At 38.3% G+C, this 9,147-nt stretch overlaps 1 long non-coding RNA gene across 2 annotated transcripts; it reads left to right on the forward strand.

The window, feature by feature from the left end:
• The first annotated feature begins 2,170 nt into the window (after positions 1-2,170).
• Positions 2,171-8,746, forward strand: LOC131189114 (uncharacterized). Of its 2 annotated transcripts, XR_009152920.1 has the most exons (4): positions 2,171-2,419; positions 3,460-3,558; positions 4,695-4,759; positions 6,160-8,746. It is a non-coding gene; the product is annotated as an uncharacterized LOC131189114 (long non-coding RNA). The 2 variants fall into 2 exon arrangements; XR_009152919.1 differs by lacking the exon at positions 4,695-4,759.
• Positions 8,747-9,147: the final 401 nt, after the last annotated feature.

Below are 9,147 nucleotides of genomic sequence, written 5' to 3' on the forward strand. Positions count from 1 at the left end.
AACTTCACCTTCTATCCTAGAACGTGAAATCAGATTGCAGAGTTAGAGCTGTCGTGACCAGTGAAACTACATTTTTACTGTGATGGCAAGCAAAGATGCTAGAAATGGGTTAGGGTGAGCGATAATAAGGCTCAGGAGAGCCCAAACTAAATATTGCAAGGGGTATTTTTGAAAAGAAAGTATATATTAGAATATTTGCAACAGGGTGGTTGGGAGAATAGCAGATATAATCCCCTAACTGGTGGGAAAGACTTGGGCTGCTTCCCAGATGACATTTTCGATGTGCTATTGCCCGGCTACATTCAAGGACTGTTACAGGGGGTGTAGATGGCATCATGCTACATTTGTAACTTTCCTACGTTTCTCCACCGCTTTCTCTTTTGAAATGGCGGGTTAAAAAAATGATTGAATAGCATATTCAGTAGAATAGCCTTTGGATAGATTCAATAGATTGAATAGCCTTTGGATAGATATCATCTGGGGCAGGGCTGTCAAACTCAATTTTATTGAGGGCCGCATTAGGGTTGTGTTTGACCTTAGGGAGCCAGATAGGCGTGACCAGCTCGACATCACTTGTGCCAGGGGTGCCTGTGGGGGCACAAGCACTCTGTCAGCGAAAACAGGCTCCCAATCTCCATTTTCAGCTGCGACGGCCTCCTGCAATCCTCTGCCAGCGAAAACGGAGCACCTGGGCCCTCCTAAGCTCTATTTTCACTGGCAGAGGCACCACAGGCCAGTCATTTGCTGTGTCCCGGGTGGCCCCATGGGCCTGATCTAAGCACCCCAAGGGCCGGTTCCAGCCCCCAGGCGCTGAGTTTGACACCCCTGATCTGGGGTTTTAAACTGACATGTTGGTCAATGGCTCCATGGCATGGGACCGGGATATTTACGGGACCGTCTGCTGCCACCAGTAGCCTCCTATCGACCTGTGCGCTCTCACAGGGAGGGCCTCCTTAGGGTGCTGTCGGCCAAACAATGTCGGCTGGCGGCCCCCAGGGGAAGAGCGTTCTCTGTGGGGGCTCTGGCCCTGTGGAATGAACTACCTGTGGGGCTACGTCTTCTCCCTGATCTTCGGACCTTCAAGCGCGAGCTTAAGACTTTCTTCTTTCATCAAGCAGGGCTGGCCTAATGATAAATTTTAATCGAGGGTTTTTAAGGGGGTTATTTTATTGCATAATTTTAGCCACATATTTTAAATATTCAGTTTATGGAATTAGATTTTTAATTATATATTGTATTTTTTTAAAAATTGTATTTGTGTTTTATTTGCTGCACATCACCCTGAGTCTTCGGAGAAGGGCGGTATAAAAATGTGAACAATAAAATAAATAAATAAATAAAAATATTTGACAGAAATATTAAATAGCCAGATAAATGCTAGCTCTCAACCTGTAATCAGTGGTGGGTGTCAATTTTTTTTACTACTGGTTCTGTGGATGTGGCTTGGTGGGCGTGGCATGACATGGCATGGCTTGGTGGGCATGGCAGAGGAAGATTACTGCAAAATCCCCATTTCCTCTCGATCAGCTGGGATTTGGGGGCAGAGAATAGATGGGGGCAGGGCCAGTCAGAGGTGGTATTTACTGGTTCTCTGAACTACTCAAAATTTCCGCTACTGTTTCTCTAGAACTGGTCAGAACCTGCTGAAACCCCCCTCTGCCTGTAATGTTATGTAGGAATGAACTCTGAAGACAATGAGAAGAGCTGCAGACTAGACAACAATTAGACAAGTGGCACCTGAATCTGCAGAAGGAGTGTGGGTGTGGTAAAGGTCCCAGAAGATACCCACCCTAGTTTCTTGACCTGTAAAGGTGACAGGAAGGAAGAGCTTATTTTCAGATTTGCAAGATTCTGTTAATGTAGCCTTTCAATAAAGCGGAACTAAAATACCTGGGTGTGCTTCTTGTCTGGACTACTTTGCAAGACAGACACCAATCCACCTTTTTGGCATGCTGTAGCCGTTAGGAGCCATTTGAATGCAACGTGAATGCCATGATTCACTTATTTTGTATGGAATGTCTGCATATGAATCATCAAACTATTATGAAGAAAATACAGGAAACAATTATTTGAAGAGGACATTCTTCGGATGTATTGCCATGACAACAGTGTATATTTGTTGTATATAAAGACCTACTGGAGAAGCACCCAAGGCTAAAATGCTCAAATCCAAAACTCTAGATCGAACAGAGCTTCTTTCTCTGTCTGTAAACACAATGCAAATAGGCCATTCGATTATAAATTGGAAAAAGCTAGGATTCTAAGGTCCTTGTTTCATTTGGAAAGCTGCTGATGGAGGATGGCCGCTTTAGCCAAATGAAGATCTATGATCTCTGTAGCACCAGTTTTGCCTACATACTGGACATCAACAGCCCTCCAGAGTTAAAAGTGGAAGATGCCAGGATCTTTTGCATGCTAAGTATACATTCTATTATAGACCTCCATCCTTCTTTAAAATAGTTCAAGTCCTATAATACAACATTCCCTGGATTTCTACTTGTTCCAGTTAAATTTATCATTCAGTTTCCCAATTCTGATGACAAGTCAGGGCTTTTTTCCTCTACCAGCACTAATGCAAGACATTCCGGCATATAGTAATGTGGAGTATTATTGTAACAACAGGACCAGATTGGAAGATAGTTGTATTTTTGTTTTATTTGTTATCTGAGGGCTCCAAAGTGTTCAGCTCTAAATAGAATAATAGGTGAATAATCTATTTCTTCTGGAAATACAGATAGATAATTGTATTTCTACAAAAAGTAGGTGCCTGGATGGGCTTCTTACTCATTGTTTTGCTAAGTTGCTCCAGCTGTTGGTGGGACAGATAAAACATACCTTTAAAAAAAAAACCTGCTGTTTTTTTCTTTTATTCTGTGGCGTTAGAAAGTATAACATTATTCTGTAGGCAGTGGCATTCCATATCTGATATCAATCTCACTTTACCTTATTCTAAGGCGGCGTTTCTCAACCTTGGCAACTTGAAAATATGTGGACTTCAGCTCCCAGAATTCCCCACTCAGTAATACTGGCTGTGGAGGTCTAGGAGTTGACATACACACATCTTCAAGTTGCCAAATCTATGAAACACTGGTGTAAAGGTTAACATGCCACAGAGTGGCACATCCATCTAAAAAAACAAAAAAACAACCTGTAGCCAAACTCACATTCTTGGAGGAAGGAGGTGATTTTATTTTTCATGTGATTTCTATCGGAAGGAAAAATAAAGGATGTTACGGTGACTTTCCAGTGGGACTGTAACTCTCCCTTTAGAATTTCTAGTCAGTAGAACTCAAAGTTGGGAATCCAGGCAGAGATATTTCCAGAACAAGTTAAGGAAGACTGCCTTAAAAGACATTCATGCCCCACCCTTTAACTTTTTCCTTTATATAGAAGCTAATGGTTGACAAATCAAAACGCAGTTTGAAGGTGAAGTATAGTTGTTGTTTTCTTCCTCCTCAGGCTTCCTCCACCTTGAAACATGGCACAAATCAATACGGAAGAAAAGTGGAAGAAGTTGAACGAAAATAAAAGAAAGTTGCATCACTAAGAAAACATAAGGTACAGTATGTTGTATCACATTTCCCCACTAGGTGGTTCTTAAAGAGAAAAGTAACATAACAATGGTTCTCGCTTCATTGTGACATAATGACCTTTTTTGTTCCTGTATAAGTGTGGCTGAACACAAAGCCCACTCTGTGATAAAATACGACATCTGTAACATCATGAAAATAAATCCAGAGCCCTGAAACAGAAATACCAGTTCAGATAATTTGTATGATAAATGTTGTGGTTATTAATTGATTGCAAACAAAAATTAAGACTCCAGTTGTACGACTTGAATAATGAAGAAAAATGTGTTATTTATTTGTTTTTATGAATATATCACAGGCTAAATACCATGTTAAAATATTTCAATGGCACTTTTAAAAACTATTAAATAAAAATCCCAGTTTCAATAGGAGGAAGGTGTTATAGACGATTAAGGAAAATAAAATAAATCTCTTGTATTTTTGCCTCTTTCAGAGGTTATTGGAACACTTGTTATAATAAACAGTAATAATACTTGCTTAGCATATACTGTGTTCCAAATATAAAAATGTTTCTCATGCATTATTTCTGTAATTCTTAACCCCGGTGTGTGTGGTTAAGAAAATAATGCTTTATAATGAAAACGTCCATCTAATATTTTATGTTTCAGAGACAATATTATTTTCAGGAGAACAAATTGATGTCCATAGCAACTGGAGATGTGTGTGTGTGTACACATGTGGGCATGTGTGTGCCTTTAAATCTGTCTTGACTCTTGTGACTGCCTGGACAACACCCTACTACAGTTATCTTGGCAAATTTTTTGCAAATGGTTGGCCCCTGCCTCCTTCCTAGAGCTGAGAGAAAGTGACTAGCTCATGATCACCTGACAGGCTTTGGGCCTAAAGCGAGACTAAAATTCAGTTTTTAGTCTGATGCTTTAACCACCAAACCAAACACTCAAAAATAGATAGATGATTGTTAGCTAGCTAATCCTAAAATTGGTTCTTTTTTTAAAAAAAATTAGAATATCATTTTAATTTTTGACAAGCTTATAGAATCAGAGCTGAAACAGTGACATTTTCAGTCCCCAATTTTGAGTTTGCAATATATGATACTGTAATGGAATTTATCTATAGTGATATCAGATGCTTTCTTTCCACCAGTGTGCCTCCACAGCTAAATCACTCACAGAGCTGGGATTAAGAAGACAGTGTCCAAATAATAGCAGGTATAATACTAGATTGGCTTGAGGCATCTTTTAATAGACATTTATTTGAGAAATGTATTTTTTACTCATATCCAGAATTAGCTGGTATTTTATAGATAGCATTTCTCTTCTGGCCAACACTTAATATATTCCACCTGCGTTGCCTTCTCTCCTTTGTAATTTTTCCAGATTGTGCACTAAGAATTGTGTTTATCTGTTTCAGAGCCCACTTACTTATACATACTTTAATCCCTGGCAGGTGAAATACCACCATTCAGTTGTATCATCGGCTTCTTTATGTTGTCCTAATCCAACCAAAGCTTGCTTCCCTGCAACTATTTTTCCAGGAAGGCATTGTTCACAAAGTGCCTTGCTAAATTCCCTGAAGTACTTTAGATTTGGAACCAAGTAATGCAATGGCTGACCTCTGAGTTGCCCAAAGCTTTAATTCTGTACAACTAAAGACTAGCTTGGGAGACGTTCGACAAATCTACTGTTTTGTTACCTCTCTTTCTCATTTGTAAAACATTAGTTAGACCTCAATTCAGATGGTGGTAGGTAGGTAGGTAGGTAGGTAGGTAGGTAGGTAGGTAGGAAGGAAGGAAGGAAGGAAGGAAGGAAGGAAGGAAGGAAGGAAGGAAGGAAGGAAGGAAGGAAGGAAGGAAGGAAAACAAGGAAGTATTCTTACTGGTTCTGATCTTAGTATTATGGCAACCATTTTTATCATTAAACACACTCTACAGTAGAGGACAAATATGATTTTTCAGGTAACGCCAATAAATAAATGCATTTGCATTCCTTATGTAGGTCAATGTGTCTCTTCCAAGAATGCCACAAAATAATTCTGCACCATCACATGTAATAATCCTGGCAAAAGAAATCCCCACAGACAAATCTATGTACCCAAAAGGATGGGTGGCCTTGAGGAATCAATAGGCCAATCTATGGGGACAGTGTAGAATGAGAGCAGAAATTCCTTTTGACATGCTAGCTTCCCTCATGATTGAAGAGTCCAGAGTACAATTCCTTACTGGGGTCTGTAGGGCTGAAATACAAAACAAAACAAAAACACAATAAATATATTTAAGGCTTCCATCCTTACATAACATTTATCTTTTCAAGAGACAAGGCTTTTAAAATTATTATTAATACCAACTTGAATAAAGGGGGAAATGTTACATTTGTGTTGGATGAAATATGAAATGACAAAGGGATTATTCTCCTGTATCCAAGAATAGATGTTAATTGTTTTGTGAGAGTTTTCCTCCTTGTTTGGGTCACCCTTTTGGGAACATTAGCATTTAGCATGCTAAGTAAAATTGTTGCAGATGGCATATGGCAGTCTGGCACTTCCATTAGTTACAAGATGGCTGAAAGATGCAAGTGTTCTAATCTTCATTGTACCATAATCTCTCCTGTAGTTGGCAATTTCCTTGGCGTGTCATGCTTCATTCAAATCCCAAGGGAGAACTTTTCTCCTGGGTGGAGAGAAAACCAGTGAGGCTACAGAATGATGAAGAAGTATATAATTGACAATGCCGCCCTTGATTGCCTTGAAATGATATGGTGAGAAGTATCGTCAAAACAAAGGCAAAAGAATGCTGAGAAAACCAGAAATCTCTTTTTATAGAGGAAAATAACTTGGACAAATTAAAAGACAGATTGTAACATAACATTCTTTATAGTCTTTTCTAACTGGTGCAGGAGCAAAAGATCAGGACTCCCAGGCTCTACTTTTCATAGAATGTGATATCTGTGATATCTGTGTAAAATGTTTCCTCAGCAGGGTATGCAATGAGTAACATCCTGGGAACCAAGAGGCTCTTGGTTCCCAAAGTCCTATGAATCTACGTAGTAGAATTTGAGACGTGTGGTCTGAAGAGATGGATGATTTCATATGGCATGCATCGGACTGCTCTTTTAGACAAACGCAGTTGAGAAAAATGTATGCGCTTGAACAGAACTATGAAAGCAGTTTTTTCCCATCTTACTAAATTGCAAGATTAGATGTCTAGATGCAGACTTCTATGTTATTTCAAAAGCTATTTGAAAATGTCCACAATGAAATATCCACTGTGAGATCGTGTCCCTGTGGTCATTATTAGTAAGACCTAGCAAACCAGTAATTGAAATAGTGTTTCGATTACAGAGAACTCTTCCTCAAACAATATGTGTGTATTTCAGAAAGCATTGGGTAAATAAATATCCAGAGCATCCTTCATTTCCCACAGAAGTTCTTCGAAGAAAAGTTCTTTCGCCTTATCTTCAGTCCATCAGTCTGAAGAAATTCCTCAATCTATCTGCCTTTACACTTTGTAGACTTACACAGTTTTTGTGAAAGGAAAATCTGAAACAGTTTTGAATTAACCAAAGATTTAACTCCCAGTCACTATTAGCTAATCAGTATATAGAAAAGTTGAAAAAGACTATTTTAAGAAAGGCAGATCAGTCTTTTAGAGGGTGTCCTTGCCTTTAATATGCCATTTTCAAACTTTGAGTGATATACAGACGGTGAAACATTTAATTTAGTGCACCTGAAACATTTCACTTCATGACACTGTAAATCCCAGCTGTTGATATGGTTTGATTTCCAGATAAGATGACTTTATAATTTAGAATTCACTATCCCCCAGACTTGTAGATACACTTATCAACTTATAGTGCCCAAAGGACAAATGGGAATTATTTCACAAAGGAACTCACACTAATTGTAGCAGTCACTCCATTTTAATTTCCCTTACAAATCAATTCAATTTAGGGAGTCTGCTCAGAAGGCCACAATATACTGTAGCTTGTCAGAAACAGTGTCTTCCAGAATCTATATTGGGTCGTAATTTTGAAGGGCTACACTTTATTCTTTGGCAACAGTTCCTACACTGTGATCCAGGGACTACTTCTAGTCTCTAAGACTTCTGCTGGTGGTCCCAACTGTAGAAATATCTGTATATGTACTGTATAGAAATTTCACTGAATTCAATCCCAGGAAATTGACCAATCCCACAAAAGGTGAGCATTATTGACAGTCTTTTGGCTGTTTTCTTAAAGTAATGTTTTATTTAATGTTGGATTTGTGTACATGCCAACTGGAGGATAATTTGCACGCCACGTTGCCTGCAAATACCTCATTGGTAATATCTTAGATATATTTATCTCCCAACTGAGGAAAATATAAAGAACCCAAGGCCAAACCCCTCAGAAATGAACTGTATTTTCTTACTTCTTCGGGGGAGGAAAAATGAAAAATATTTCATTTTCATTCTAACCAAATGGGAATGTTTGCACAAACCTGCAAGACCTTTTCAGCCCAGCGCTAGTAAAAATGTATAAGCTAAAGATCCTACTCTATTAAAAGAATTGATTCATAGAGGGAAGCCCAATGCTGCTTCTTCAACAAAAAGTGAAATGCGCTCATCCAGCACTGTTTTTTGTTAATATCACCCACTTGAGCTCCACTCTTAAGATTTATGATGTCACTATTAAAGCCCTCTGGGTCATTACAACCTTGCCTTTCATCTAGTCTGTATATAAATAATTGATCATCATAAGGATTGAAACCTGGGGAAATGGAGACAACTTAACACAGATATTCTTTATGACATCAATTACAGGGGAAATCATTTGGTAAGAGAAACGAATATTTCAAGTGGAGCAATAATGATAGCTAGCTTCTGCAATGCTTTCTGCTGCAAATGAAATGTATCCAAGTTCCACTTGAGGAAGAAAATGCTTTATTGTTCAGGGAGAGCATGTCACATGTGTATCTGTGTATGTAACCCAGCTTTCAGCATATTAAAGGGTTTTTTTTAATAACAAAAAAGTGGTGACACCTTCTAGTTTATGCATCAAATTTAAATAACATTTTATATATCATTAACTATTAAGTATGACCGACATCCTATATGGAACTGCCTGAGAGTATTTTCCATTTTATTCAATAGAGTTTGCTTCTGGGTAGACCTGGGTATGTTTGTGTTTCTATCTGTCTGAGGACAGGAGTTCCATGTTAAGTATGACATATATTTTAATAAACCAATATTATTATTGTACACAAAGATTTTTTTTGTCTATTGTCCAAAATTATTTTATTTCCGGCAGGCAAAATAAAAACACCAGAGCAAGAATACTTTTCAAAATACATAACTCAATCTTATTGTGGGGAATCACGGTTTAAAATATAGAATTTGAGTTTTGAACGGTCATTAAGCTGTTTAGATTTGTAAACACTTATATATGTCAAGTCTCCTTTGAAGCAAGTCCATTGCATCCAGTAAGCTTTAAAAGATGGAGTAGCCCAATTTCTTAGATGCTTTGAAGCTGGACTTTCTTCTACATCACACTCAACCTAGGAATCCATCTTTAAGACAGAAATTAAACTGTTTCTCTTCAGTTGAGACCTTGTAAGTTGGTTT

This window comes from Ahaetulla prasina, chromosome 1, assembly GCF_028640845.1.
Source record: "Ahaetulla prasina isolate Xishuangbanna chromosome 1, ASM2864084v1, whole genome shotgun sequence".
Lineage (NCBI taxonomy): Eukaryota > Metazoa > Chordata > Lepidosauria > Squamata > Colubridae > Ahaetulla > Ahaetulla prasina.